The 8,974-nt window shown below is 37.5% G+C and overlaps 1 protein-coding gene across 7 annotated transcripts in view; it reads right to left on the reverse strand.

Moving 5' to 3' along the window:
• Positions 1-6,101, reverse strand: part of Tcs4 (Threonyl-carbamoyl synthesis 4) — a 48,133-nt gene extending 42,032 nt beyond the window's left edge. For 3 of the 7 annotated variants that reach the window (XR_010849622.1, XM_067083680.1, XM_067083660.1), the window contains exon 1: positions 4,953-5,100. The gene's annotated coding sequence lies outside the window, so the exon portion shown is untranslated. The other 4 variants (XM_067083686.1, XM_067083665.1, XM_067083668.1 and 1 more) reach the window with 4 other exon arrangements.
• Between the last annotated feature and the right edge of the window lie 2,873 nt (positions 6,102-8,974).

An 8,974-nucleotide genomic window follows, 5' to 3' on the forward strand; every position in this document is an offset into this window, starting at 1 on the left:
ACACTTGTCAATATCATTTAGCTGGATGCTTTTAATGAACGTGAAGAGGCATGCTTGGTCAATTTAGACTCTTAATGAAGGTGAAGAGGCATACTTGGTCAATTTAGACTTAATGTAGCCTTGGCTATGTATATCAGTGTGCTTATCTACAAGCTCAGGCTATTGGTAACTGGTGTATCTATTGATTTCAAATGCATTTTTAACTGGCAGAACCCAAAGGGTCTGTGTTGATGGCCAGTAAAGTAGCTTTGGTAATGTCATTTCAAGTGTTCAAAGTTGTGTTCTTGGACCTTGGGGATTCATTACCTATACTTCTAACATGTGGCAAGTTTGGGAAAGAAACTGATTGCATATGCCAATGATGCTACTCTTCTAACTGTTGCTCACTCTCTGCACCTTAGGTTTGTGATTGCAGAATCCTTGAATTGAGATCTGGCACATAGTCATGAATGGAGTAAGCTTTAGGGCATGAAGCTTAGCCCTTATGGTAATTGACCCAAAACACTTTTGCATCCTGATTTCTATTTAAACAGTAGTTTTCAAATGTCAGTGACACTTGAGATATTAAGTGTAACTTTTAAAAAATTGACTTTGAGAAGCTTATGTTTTTCTTTCTCAAAAAGTTGCCCTTGTGAAAATTTTTTGTGATGAACCTGTTATAACTAAGCACTTTAAGTCTCCTCCTCCTCTTCCTTATTTGGAACAGTGCTATCTAGCTGTTAGCCAGGTTACATTTCAGACAGAAGCAATGTTTCAGCAAACCAGCTCAACTGCCATGGACAAGTAGTGGTGACAATAATCCTTATATCCTCAGGTTAGAAAGACTTTTCAAGCTTTGGGAAAATTGGCAAATGGCCAGCAAACTCATCACAAGGAAAGTCAGGGACATGGGACCTACCCCTGCAAAATGAACACAACTGGAGGGATCCAAAAACACACGACCTAAAGCTCATGTCCTTCACACCTTCGTTGATCATTTTTGTTTCCATCCATGTTAACAGAAAACACAAACACTACAGAACTAAAAATAAAAGGTAACTTGATAGTGTTAGAACACAGCAAGTTTGCTAAACCTGAGCCAGCTGAAGAAAAAGTGCTGGCTAACAGCAGATGAGTGGTACACTCACCCTTGTACCACCAATCAGCTACCAAGCTCCATTAACCATTTACAGTTCACGCTGAAGAATACTCCAAAATAATAAGCAATGCTTTGTTTTGAAAAGAACACAAAGCTTCAATTTCCAAGACTGGCAGTAGCACACACCTGCACCAAATTACATGGCGCACTTTTTGTTTGGCTGTCATTGGGTGCAGACGTGTGTGCTGTTTCCAGCCATGTAATTTCTCGGTTATTTCAAAGGTAGCTTCTTGGAAGGTCCTCACCTTTCACCATGTTGGTTAATTTTGTTCGTGAACCACTGGTTAACCTGCCATATTCTGACACCTCTGGCTGTCAACATTTGGAAAGTTCCTGACTAGTCTGCAGATAAAATTTTGCTTCCAAGTAAGGAAACTTTATGGAATGTTTTCTAACTAATACCACACACTAAGGTAAGGACCTGGCACCCTAGGCTAGATTAGATTAGGTGTGGCTAATTAGGCAACCTTATTAGGCTAAAAGTCATTTGCAGTGCCCCAGGTTAGGTTAAGTGGTGGGTCTATGGCATCCTAGGTTAGTTTGAATGGGGGGGAGGTCCTGGGAGAAGGGGGAGTCACCCCTGGCCAGGTAAGGACACAGCCCCTGGTATAACTAAGCAATAGCTCCGCACGAGGTACTACTTTGGAAATTGACTTTTCCTATAGTATTTTGGTTGCCTATCAAAAACTTACCATTATCGTTTGTCGGTTGACTGTAATTAACCCGTAATTAAACTCAGTTATATGCTGGCCACCCTGGAATGCTATTGCACATGCACAGTGTTATAGAAGAGCTTTTGGTAAAAAGAGTTTTTCACCAGGGGGTTCAGGGGGCAGAGCCCCCAGTTAAGTAACACAGGTTAGGGTAAATTGGGTTAGTATAGTTTCTTTTATAATAGTTTCCTTAGTCAATCCTTTCATAAACATATGGCTTCCTAATGGCTTAAGCATGTGCAGAACCATGGATAGAGAGAAACTTTGGACAGCGTAAGATAGCCAAGCTGTCTGTAACGTGCACTGCCTGGCACCATCGCTGTGTGTTGATTCTTATGTAAACAATGCCGCAACTCATGCAATCTAATGGGAAACCCTGTACGCTTTAAAATGTGCTTTTTCGGCTGTCCTTCAAGACTGTCAAATGAGTTATGCACCATTTACTAAATACAGTATGTACTTTATGTAGAAATAAAAATATTTAATTTTGCTATTATATTGTTTCTACTATTAAGCCATAAAGTTTTGCAGTTATTGAGATGTTACATCATTATGATCATGCTGCATCGATGGCCAACTTTCTCAGCAGTCTTTACAGATTGGTAAATATTTGCAGCATTTACCTAGGACAATGTATCCTACATGTAGAAATAAAAATAATTCTGTCTACTGTAGTTTTTATATACTTGAGCAATAAAGTTGACCAGTTTTCCGTTATGTGCCTTTCTTTCCACCATAAATTTACAGTTTTACTCTCTAGAGGCAGAACTAATCGTTCTTTATTCATGGGTCAGACTGACAGGCAGTAAAATTTGACAAAAGTACAGTATGGAAAAACAATTGTCATCTCCAATGCTGTCATCCCATATAAGCCCATAGGCATCACACATTAATAGCCTAGGTTTAATAGCCTGATACCTAATAGCCTGTACAATCATTTCATAAGATTTCAAAATTTACTATACCTGATACTATTAAAAGGGATACAATATTGTAGTTTGCAGGGATGTATAAATCTTGCTGTTGCCAGTACTGATGTATATGCTGGCTTGCCCCTTCTGGTTATTTATTAGACTAAGTCTTACCTTTGGTAGCCAAATTGTTGCCTCTTAATATATTCTGGACTTCAAAGTCTGTTGCAGAAATGTAAGCTCATGCATACCATGTGGTTTGAAAATATACTTTGGCAAAAAATGCTTGCTGCATATGTGTGATCCATCGTTTGGGTCTTTATCCCTTCTGCAGTTTCTAACCTTAGTAAGGTAGCAGTCTTGATCTTTGTTTGTCAGGAAATTGTAAACACAAAATTGACAAATATCAGTCCTGAATCTCATGTGTCACATTAACAACAGGCTTCCTACACTGACATGCAGACATTTTTAAGACATTTGAACCTATGAGGCTATTCACATATCTTACGAAACCAATTACAGTATGCATGTAATTACAGTACAATTCTGCATATTCATACAGCTGCAATTTTTGAGGAGAGTACACTGTACAGAAACAGATCAAAGCATTTAAGCCATGACATAGAAGCTACTTGTACAGCTTCGTGCAATTATTACCAGGAGGTATATATATAAAGCTATCTAACATGTCAAAGTCATACCGACCTGTAATTCAACATATTTACATTGTACTGTACAGTCTAAGTTAGGCTAGCCTGTAGGAATAATACTTTCAAAGCTAGCTAAGACTTGAGCTGTATTTCATAGTCTGTGGAGGAGGACAGAGAAAAATCAGCACTCCTGAAGGTTATGCCAAGCTAAGCTACCTTTGCTAAGCTAAGGTTAGGCCTACAATCAACCCTGGTAGACTAGCTAGTCGGTAAAGTTTACTTGTAGACTAGCTTTTTCGTAAAGTTTACTTTTAAAACTATAATGTAATTTGAATTTGAAATATCCTTTAGGGTAAAAATGCTAATGGTAACATTAAAGAATTCTACCTTTAAGTATTCTGGCAAATCAAATTCAGCCGAGTCCTCTGCATACCAGGTTTGAGAACTTGATAACATAGTAAATAACATTATAACACTTCATTAACACTTAAAACTGCAGCAGCCCTGGGACTAGGCCTCATGGTACCATGTATCATTGTAGTACTAGTAGCAGGGAAAAGTTGTCGGACTTAACCATGGTTATATGGACTGTCAGTTAACCCTACATTCTAATTTATTAGGCTATATGAATATGTCAGATAGGCTAGTAAATTAAAAGCTTATTAAAAAATTCATTATTTTATTAATTCAAAAAGCAGGCATGTAGTAGACTGCAAGGTTAACTGATCTTGTTAACTTGAGGTTGTTTGAACTTTCAACAGTTATAGCCCAAAGATTTTCATGAATGAAAAAACAGTGAAACGTGATTCCTGTCCTTTGACATCCTGTTTCTGTATATAACAGTTAATGGCCCAACACTGGGCGCCAGAGGTGGCTCTGTTGCTGCTGGTCTGTGCAGTTGCTGCCATCACTGCCGGCGAGAATCAACACACAACAGTGGTGGCTCACTTGCGCACAACAGTCACATGACTATCCAATATCTCCTCTATCTATGAGCAGAACCACTATAACATGGCTGTCTGGTCTTTCTCCCAACGATTTCCCCCCAAAAGGGTTCCCAACCATGTTAGGTAGGCTAGATAGGTATGAGTGTTTTCCCCCACCCAAAAACCTTGCTTCATACTGTGGACCCCTGAACTGTTAGATATTTACTACGCTAACGAAACTAATGGGAAACGCTCAAAGCACACATTAAAACTTCACAGAAAATTATATTTACAAGCAAGAAATGCAATAGGCTAGTCCTAATGATTTGGAATAAAGTTTCATCAAAAATACTTCAGACGCAGCACAGTTGGCTGCAGCTAGGGCAAGCCGGGCATGGGGATTAGCCTAGTAGCCTAAAGGCGCAAGTAAACCTCAAAACCAGGAGAGAATTTAGATTAAAGAAAAAAAACTTCGGCGAAAATGTTGCGAACATTCGCGGCCTACCGGCATCTCTGGACATTAGCGAATTAGGCTAGTGTATCAAGCAAAACAGTTACAAAAAATTTGACTACTTAAAATTAAAAGTACTCCCCATTCCCAGATGGACACTTACCGTGCAACAATACAATCTACATCTGCATAACCTTGCGTAAATACCAGACAAGAAGCACAATTGTTTACATTCTGGAGCCGCTTCTTCTTCTTGAAATCAGTTAAGCTGATTCGTGATGGAATGGGTTTATCCCTCACCATCTCTTTGGCCACTGTCTAACCTTGGCTATTGCTCAGTAATTATCAGCAATAAAAAAATTCACTCCAAGCAGTAGTACTGGAAATTTATTTTCCAATTTAACACGTTGAATATATAACTCTCCAATTACCCACCTTGTATTTTGTGCGTTTTTTACCATTATTATTCGGGCAAACCATCGAATTTGTTTCCTACTCTGATAGAGGAAATCACCAGAGCGAACAGCAATGATTAAATACGTTGCAAATGTAACCGAAGTGGCTCAGATTCAAAGTATGGATACAACTGTGAAAACCTACCATGGCACAAATTAGGCCTACTTGAGTATTTGAAATACGAACATGGAGACTCAGAAAATTGAACCTACATCCAACTCAGGCCCCATCCAGATATTCTCAAGTTCTACAAATGCAATTTTATTGAAGTCTAAAGGCAGGGCTTTGATAACAAAATTAAAATACAGTATTTACATTTTATTAGCAGCATTTAAGAAAAAATTAAACTGACATTTACTGTAACTGTTTTAGTCTAGTGTACACTGTATAAGTCAGTTCAGAAATTACCACTTTCAAATTTTTAAGTTCGCAAAAGGATAAAGTTTCACTGAAGTTCCGCAACAATGGAGATGCAACACTTTCAATGAAGAAACTTACCCTGAAAATCAGGAGAGAACAAATATAAGAACGTTGAATTTACTGTTCAGTTCCATAACCATAACTGACATTTAATTGGCGATATTTCACCAACGTTTAATGCTGCTAACTATTTAGTTTTAATTGTCGTACATATAACGGGTAGATTAACTCGACTATCTGCCCGAACAAAGCTTAGGGTATACTTTATAGTTGAAAATAATAAAATGTGCAAAACCAACAAATAAGCCATAAGAAACTAACAATCACAAATGCGGAACTTAACACTCAAGGTAAATCTTCCTGTAACTTCTCCATAATGTGGGATTAGTCAAACTGATAGCCTACACTAAGCTTTTCATAACAACCCAAGGATTTTGCAGTCCACGCAACTCAACCTTCACGGTGGTGACCTCTATTGGATGCTGAAACTAGCTGAAAAACACTTAGTTATGTAAAAATATCACTCAGGTCTAATATAACCGTAACCTAAATATATGAGATAAAGATAATAATCGTATTAATTGGTTTTCAGAAAAGCTAAGAGTATAATCGTATTCTTAATTACACAGAAATCAAGTCTCTCACTCTTATGGTGCTGATGATTACGATGGAAAAACAGTACAAGAAGACAAAAAGCGAAAATTACAATTACTGTCTTGGAAAGTTGCAAGGCAACTGTGAAGACATGTCCAGTTATGAAAACACATATCCCGGTATCAAATGCTTGAGTATTTGATTCATACATACATACCACACACACACACACATATATATATACTGTATATATGTATATATATATATATATATTAAATGTCTAATTTTGCATGTAAATAGTATTCAGTGGACTTTTAACCCTCATAGACCACAGTTAGATTACGATAAAAGACACTCATGTGAACCTAATGATTTTTGATACGCTGATAACATTTTCGGAATTCATGACTTTAAAGAGTTGAATACTTAAGTGACTAGATCTCATCCATAATCTTGCAATCCAGCTGTATGAGTGTGCAGTGTAATCGTTTTAATATCCATTGATGGGTTTCTGAATAAGTGAATTGCTCTGGTAGCCAATCTTTGTATGTCGAAAGATTTTTCTCATACTAATCTTTCTTGTCATCCATTGTGAACCATTAAGTCGAATCTCTGCAGACAAGCTGATGTCACGGGCCAGCAAGTCCAATAAATTGCTAGGAATCTGGTCTGCGATTTTGGATAATCTTCGTAGTTATCAGTTCGAATATTATGTCTCTAGGGCAGTTACCAGCCTTCCTAGGCTACAGGCCTGTTTTAATGAATTCATCCGTAGAATATGTTTTCCACATTCATGTTTATATCACAGTGTTTATATGATTCCAACAGGCGGGAACATACTGGTCAGACTTTGCCCCTTTGTTATCCATCACAAAACTAAGTTGCCAATCGTTATTACAAGATGGCGAACAAATGCGACTTGTGTTTATGTTTCTCCTCTTCTACTGGCTACTTTGTGGAATCTGGTGGCAGTTGTATATAACATAAGTGAGGAAGTTTAGTCTACGTCTATACAGTTATACACAGTTCACCTCATATAGGTCTCGTTTTCGCACATATTGTCATTATTTAAAAAATATGCCAGAAAATGTAATTGGGTTACAATATCTTGCACTAATTCACAATTCAGAACTAAATATATGCAACAGCACCTTCAAAATCTAAAACATTTTGAGATTTGCTTTATTTACTCTATATATATAGTGAATTGTGTAAAATACCTTGTGTTTATAATGTAGTTCCATATATGATAATTGTCGTTTAATAGTTTTTTAAAATCATAACCATTTACATTTACTCACCAAGTGTTATGTTCTCTTTTGCCATTTGACTTCAGCTATAAATAAGTTCTGCAAAATGTTGAACGCTCCGTCAGTGGAAAGTTCACGTACTTTTCAATATTAAGCTTCCAAGGATTATGTTGAAAAACGTACTTCAAAGTTGGCCCTGTTCCAGTATTCTCTGGTCCTGCTTCGTGAACAAGTTTAAAGCTGTTCGGTGTTTTTTTTTCATTCTTACTAATTACTAAACTTACCTTTGCTACTGTGTGCCTAATCTATAGCGTATGAGAAGCACGAACGCTATGCTGGAAAGCCTTTAGCTATTTAGAAGAAGCAACAGCAGTAATGAAAACTTTTCAGCAAAGCAACACAAATATTTTTACACCCACTTCATCTAATACTTTGATGTAGAATATAAAATTTAGGCGAAGGCCAAGCGCTAGGACCTATGAGGTCATTTAGCACTGAGAATAATGTTGCAACAATTGTACTTGGAGGGTGGAGAGTAAGATGGAAAAAAGAGAATGTGAATAGTGGTATAATAAAAGGAATGGAAGAGATTGCAACTAAGGGGCGAAGGGACGCTGCAAAGAACCATAAGTAATGCCTACAGTTCACCGTTTGAGGTACAATGACGGCGCTACCCCCCTACAGGAATACTCTAATACTTTTGACCACGTTTTCAGCATGGCTTACATAGTTTAGCGGGAACACAAAACCTATCTTTGAAGGATGGAGCATAAATAAAACGCTGCACCGTAAAATAGAAAATATATTTGTTTTGAACAATAACAGTTATAATTTCTTTACAGTGGGTAATGTAATCAATCGATTGCATACAGATGAATAGCAGGAACTTTCACTGTCCTATCGTCGTTTGTTGTCTTGCTTTATTGCATCTCAGGGATATGTGTGATCGTTTCTACGTCTGCCTCTCCCTCTCTTTCTAAAAATGGACGATATGGAGATAAACTGGTTAAGGGAAGGCTACAAGAGAAGTGCTTACGTGAAAACCCTTTCAGAAAACTGAACTCCAACCAAACTATAGAGGGAAGCACTTTAAAGCATGAAACGGAAGTCTTTCATATTACAGCGCCAGAAAAACTGATTGTGACCATAAGACAGAGGCATCATTTTTTCAAAAAAGGAAACTTGAGGTCTCTTTGCGATACTACACAGTCAGACTTCAAGTAATATGGCCTACAAAGAGAAGCAATCTGAACCCACTGGAAGGGAGGGATCTGAACTGCTATAAGGACATTCTAGATACCCAGAGGTAGCTAATTAGACTACCAAAGAGAAGTCATTTAGACAAACAGAAGGCTGTAAGCCCAGTGTAAGAAAGTTATAAGGAATATAAGAAGTGTCAGTGGCTTACAGGAAATAACTACTAGGGCTAATAAACAAAAAAACACCCAAACCATGAAAAAAAGAA

This window comes from Macrobrachium rosenbergii, chromosome 3, assembly GCF_040412425.1.
Source record: "Macrobrachium rosenbergii isolate ZJJX-2024 chromosome 3, ASM4041242v1, whole genome shotgun sequence".
Lineage (NCBI taxonomy): Eukaryota > Metazoa > Arthropoda > Malacostraca > Decapoda > Palaemonidae > Macrobrachium > Macrobrachium rosenbergii.